General features: G+C 39.9%; 1 non-coding gene across 1 annotated transcript; it reads right to left on the reverse strand.

Moving 5' to 3' along the window:
- Positions 1-5,258: 5,258 nt before the first annotated feature.
- Gm25244 lies at positions 5,259-5,390 on the reverse strand. Its single transcript, XR_003955501.1, has one exon. It is a non-coding gene; the product is annotated as a small nucleolar RNA SNORA17 (small nucleolar RNA).
- Between the last annotated feature and the right edge of the window lie 349 nt (positions 5,391-5,739).

Raw genomic sequence — 5,739 nt, forward strand, 5'->3', positions numbered from 1 at the left:
ACGCCAGGGCCAAAAAGGGGGAGTGGGTGGGTAGGGGAGTGGGGGTGGGTGGGTATGGGTGACTTTTGGTATAGCATTGGAAATGTAAATGAGCTAAATACCTAATAAAAAATAAAAAAAAAAAGATAAGGACCCAAAAGTAAGTTTATCCTCTGACCTGCACAGGCATGTGTACACCCACATTCACACACACATTTTTTATTAATTCTTTTATTTATTTATATTCCAAATGTTGCCCCTCTTCCTGCACCCCACCATGAGTTCTTCACCCTCATTCCTCCTCCCCTTTGCTTCTGTGAGGGCGGTTTCCTACCCACCCAACCCATTCATCTCACCTAACCCCCTTCTCTGGGGCAACATATTTCTACATAATTAAGCACATCCCTTCCCAATGAGGCCAAACAAGGCAGGCCTCTGCTAGATATGTGGCAGTCCTTGATGCACCTCAATTTAAGCTTTGTAAAAGGAGATAAGTATGGGTCAATTTGTATTGTTCTACATACAGATGGTCAGTTAGACCAGCATCATTTATTGGAGATACTTTATTTTTTCCACTGTATACTTTTGGCTTCACTGTCAAAAATCAAGTGTCCATAGGCATGTGGGTTTATTTCTGGATCTCCAATTCTATTCCATTGATTGACTTGTCTGTCTCTGTACCTCTGTCATGAGGTTGTTATCCCTATTTCTCTGTAATTTAGATTGAGTTCAGGGAAGACATAAAGAAAGAAATTAAAGACTTTCTAGAATTTAATGAAAAGGAAGGCATAGCATACCCAAACTTATGGGACATAATGAAACCAATGCTAAGAGGAAAATACATAGCACTAAGTGACTTCATAAAGAAATTGAAGAGATCCTAACTAGCAACTTAGCACACCCAAAAGCTCTAGAACAAAAAGAAGCGAACACACCCAAGAGGAGTAGACTGCAGAAAATAACCAAACTCAGAGCTGAAATAAACCAAAGAGATATAAAGAATTAACAAAACCAAGAACTGGTTTTTTAAGGAAAAAAAAAACAAAAAACAAAAAACATAAAAAAACAAAAACAAAAAAAAAACAAGGTAGGTAAACCCTTAGCTAAACTAGAGATAGTATCCAAATTAACAAAGTCAGAAAGGAAATGGGAGACATAACAACAGAAACTGAGGAAATTTTTTAAAAAATCATCAAATCTTACTTCAAACACCTACTAAACAAAAATGGGAAATCTAGATGAAATGGATGATTTTCTAGGCATATATCACTTAACAAAGTTAAATCAAAATTTGTTAAACTATTCAAAGAGTCCCATAACCCCTAAGGAAATAGAAGTAGTCATTAAAAGTCTCCCACCACCACTCCCCAAAAAATGGCCAAGGCCAGGTGGTTTTAGTGCAGAATTCTACCAGACCTAAAAAAAAAAAAAAAAAAAAAAAAAAAAAAAGCTAATACCAATACTCCTCAAATTCCACAAAATAGAAACAGAAAAAACACTACCTAATTCATTCTATAAAGCTACAGTTACTCTGATACCTAAACCACACAAGGACCCCCCCCCCAAAAAAAAGACAACATCAGATTAATTTCACTTATGAATATCGATGCAAAATTACTCAATAAAATTCTTGCAAACTGAATCCAAAAACATATCAAAACCATAATGAAGTATACTTCATCCCAGGTACGCAGGGATAATTCAATAGCTAGAAATCCATCAATATAATCCACTATATTAAAAAAAAAAAACCAAAGAAAAATATCACATGATCATCTCATTAAATGCTGAAAAAAAACTTGGCAAAATACAACACCCCTTCATGTTAAAAGTCTTAGATCAGGAATTAAAGGCTCATACATAATAAAAGCAATATACAGCAAACCAACATGCAATATTAAATTAAATAGAGAGAAACTTGAAGCAATCCCACTAAAATCAGGCTGCCCACTCCCTCCCTATTTATTCAATATAGTACTTAGAGTTCTAGCTAGAGCAATTAGACAACAAAAAGAGGTCAAAGGGATACAAATTAGAAAGGAAGAAGTCAAGGTATCACTATATGTGGATGATATGATAGAATATATATATATATATACTCGACCCCAAAAATTCTACCAGAGAACTCCTACAGCTGATAAACAACTTCAGCAAACTGGCTGTATATGAAACTAACTCAAAAAAAATCCTTTATACAAAGGATAAATGGTCTGAGAAAGAAATTAGAGAAACAACACTCTTCACAATAATCACAAATAATATAAACTATCTTGGTGTAACTCTAACCAAGCAACTGTAAGATCTGTATGAGAAGAACTTCTAGTCCCTGCAGAAAGAAACCAAAGACAACCTCAGAAGATGGAAAGATCTCTAATGCTCATGGATCAGCACGATTAGCATAGTTAAAATGGCCATCTTACCAAAAGAAATCTATAGATTCAATGTAATCCCCATCCAAAGTCCAACTCAACTCTTCACAGTCACAAAAAAGAGCAATTCTCAACTTTATATTGAATAACACACACACAATTTTTAAACCGATATTTTGACAAATAGTCAATAACATGCACTATTTCTTGAAGTATTCCTATAATCCTCCTCAGTAATTTCCTTTCTTCTTTGTTTTTAATTCTGATAATATCAATTCTTTTTTTTTTTAGGTATTTTCCTCGTTTACATTTTCAATGCTATCCCAAAGGTCCCCCATACCCACCCCCCCCAGTCCCCTACCCACCCACTCCCCCTTTTTGGCCCTGGCGTTCCCCTGTACTGGGGCATATATCCTTTCTTCTTTATATTATATAAAAACCTTATTTCTCAGATATCATTTTGAGACATTGTTCTTACACAAGTACAATACTTTATTAATTATTATATTCTTATAATAAAGTTGATGTCATAGCTTATTTCTATTTTAGTGTGTCCCTATAGGTAGTTCTTTTGTGTTATACTTCACTTATAAAAAAGATTATATATAGTTTAGTATGTTCTATTTCACCCCCCCCAATCACAAAAACAGTATGAATCATTATGCTTTTATCTGCCTCTATGTAATACTCTATTGGTTTTGTTATTATTCTTGTTTCTATAACAAACTACAATATACTTAGCATCTTAAGGCAGGATAAATTTACTTTCCTCTGGCTTCATATATCAGAAATCAAAATCAAGACTACTAACTTATTTTGGCATGGTGGAGTATGTCAATAGGTATTCAAACAGAAGTCTTCATGTAGTCTGCATAGATCAAGAATTCAAGGCCAACCTGAAGCATATAGTAAGACTATGTCTAAAAATAAAATAAAATATAAACAAAATCTCAATAGACTAAAATCAAGGTGCCTCTGAGGCTACTTATTTCGAGGACTAGAGTATCGGTAGAACCTGGACAAGCAATTTACTTCTAAGCTCTTCCAGGTTGTGGGCAGAATCCATTTTCACATAACTGAAGAGCTCAGTCCCCTGGATGGCTTGATGGGTGGTTCCCTTTCTCTATCATCAAAGCCATCAACAATGGCTTGGAACAACCCTGTGCTTTTAGGCTGCTGACTTTTCTTGCTGCCACTTTTCTTCTCTGGTCTACTGAATCTCTCTAACTGATTTTCTACTTCCATTTTTAAGGATGCTGATGTGTTTGCAGGGCACATCTGAAAGCCCTAACAGAAATAGATCTCACTGTGGAAGCTGTAGTGTGTCACAGTGTGTCCCACAGTATACCCTTTGGTCTAAACTTCTTAGCTAACAAATGTTCACTGCAATGACTCGTTGGTCTCGTAGGAGGCATCAATGGTGTGCCAATTCAAAGCCCCAGTTCTGGGCCTGAGATGTATCTGTGCTGTTCAGTTCACCAGCTTTCCTGCTTTCATGCCTTCAGGGCCAGCTCACCAGCTCCCCCACAGAGCCAGCTCTTCCAAGCGTTGCAGCCAGTGAAGAACATGACCAATTCTCCCACTCTCATGACCCCAGGGTTAATATTCCTTCCTGCCATAGATGACAAGGCAAGAGGGAGGAGAGGAAAGTGTCTCTCTCATCTGCACCACCACCCAGCAGACAAGAGGCAGGCCTAGCTCTCCCACACTCATACCTAGACCTGTCATGCAGGGCTTGCTCTCATGACTGCTACAGCAGATGAGAAGGAAGGACCAATTCTGCTCTTATGACCTTGGGACCAGTATCCTGCCTAATGTTGGTAGAAAGTTAAGAAAGGGAGTCATCTCTCCCTTGACCTTGTCACCCCAAGGAAAACAAGTGGAAGCCTCAAGTCTCCCATGCTCATGCCCCCAGTACTAGGGTCAGCTTTACTGTGCTTCCTTGGCAAGGTGCAGGGCCCACTGCAGCTGGTGAGGGTCAGAGCTAGTTCTCCTGTGCTCATGATCTCAGAGCCAGGTATCCCACCTGCCGAAGGTAGGGAGGGCTGAAGAGGGAAGAGAGTATCTCTTTCTCATTCATGTCACTACACAGGAGACAAGTGGTTGGACCATGTCTCCCACATGCTCATATCTCAGGGGCTGGCTCATTCACAACTCTTGCAATGTGGACTCACTCTCCTTAGTCCTGCAGCTGGCTAGGGGTGGGATCAACTCTCCTGCTTTTACGCTCCTAGGGTCAGGTCTCCCATGATGCCCAGGTGGAGCCAGTTCTGCACAGCCTTCAAATATCAACATGTCCCAGACCAGGGACCACACTCTGGCTTTTGTTGGTAACAGACCCGTGTTGCTGCAGGATCACAGACTCAAATGTGCTACGCACCCCCCACCCAATGGCAGCACCAGCCAAGATTCCATTATAGTCTGAGGTAGCATCACCAGTTACTCACAACAGGTTCTTTCCCACTACCCTCAAGTCTTCAGTTCTGCCTCTCCTCATTGTGCCCACATCCTTCTGTTTCTCTTTCTCTCTTCCATTTCCTCACCATTTACTTGCTCCTCTTAGTACTACCAGAGGTTTCTGAGTGTCATCTCAGGAGCTGTCTGACACATGCCCACTCCTATCCCCACCCCCAGGTCTTCATAGCACCAGAATGATGGTTATCTCAGTCTAACTCCCTGTCCAGGGCATATGGAACTGCTCTGGTAGTAATCTGGGACCCACATTTTGTGAGGGTCATTTGTATGTTTTGGACTCACTCCTACCCAAGCCCCTCAATCCCAGGCAGGGTTTTCTAGTCTCCAGCTTGCTCCCAATTCTGTGAGTGGTCATGGATGGAGCTGTTAGGGCTGAAACAGTTGTTGCCTGCCAGGCCAGGCTGGTAGTCATCCCAGGCACACTTTTTTTCAGGGAATTTTAGGCTACTAAACCTTCAGATGTTCAAAGGTCAGAACACTAAGCACAGACATAGCCTCTCTTCTGTCTGCCACCTACGGAAGCATATGTGACACAGCAACCACACCTGCAACACATCTAAGGGCAGAAAATGCTCAGCTGTGTTTGTTTGTTTGCTTGCTTGCTTGCTTGCTTGTTTGTTTGTTTGTTGAGACAGGATTTCTGTGTGTGTAGCATCCCTGGTTGTCCTGGAGTGTCTAAATTGTTGTATGGGATACATTGGAAGGAATTCCTTATGTGTAGCAAACTTAGAGAATGAGAAAATAACTTGAAAAAATGTTAATTGCATGCATTGGCTGTAACTGGCTTTATTTGACAAAGTATTAAAGTAGAGATGAGCTGAAGAAAGACTTTGTTGGTTTGCAAACTGGAATAAAAAGGAACTAGAAAGTCCAAAAATTACAGGGCTTATTACTGTTAACATAAATGGCTACTCTT

This window comes from Mus musculus, chromosome 4, assembly GCF_000001635.26.
Source record: "Mus musculus strain C57BL/6J chromosome 4, GRCm38.p6 C57BL/6J".
NCBI classification, from domain to species: domain Eukaryota; kingdom Metazoa; phylum Chordata; class Mammalia; order Rodentia; family Muridae; genus Mus; species Mus musculus.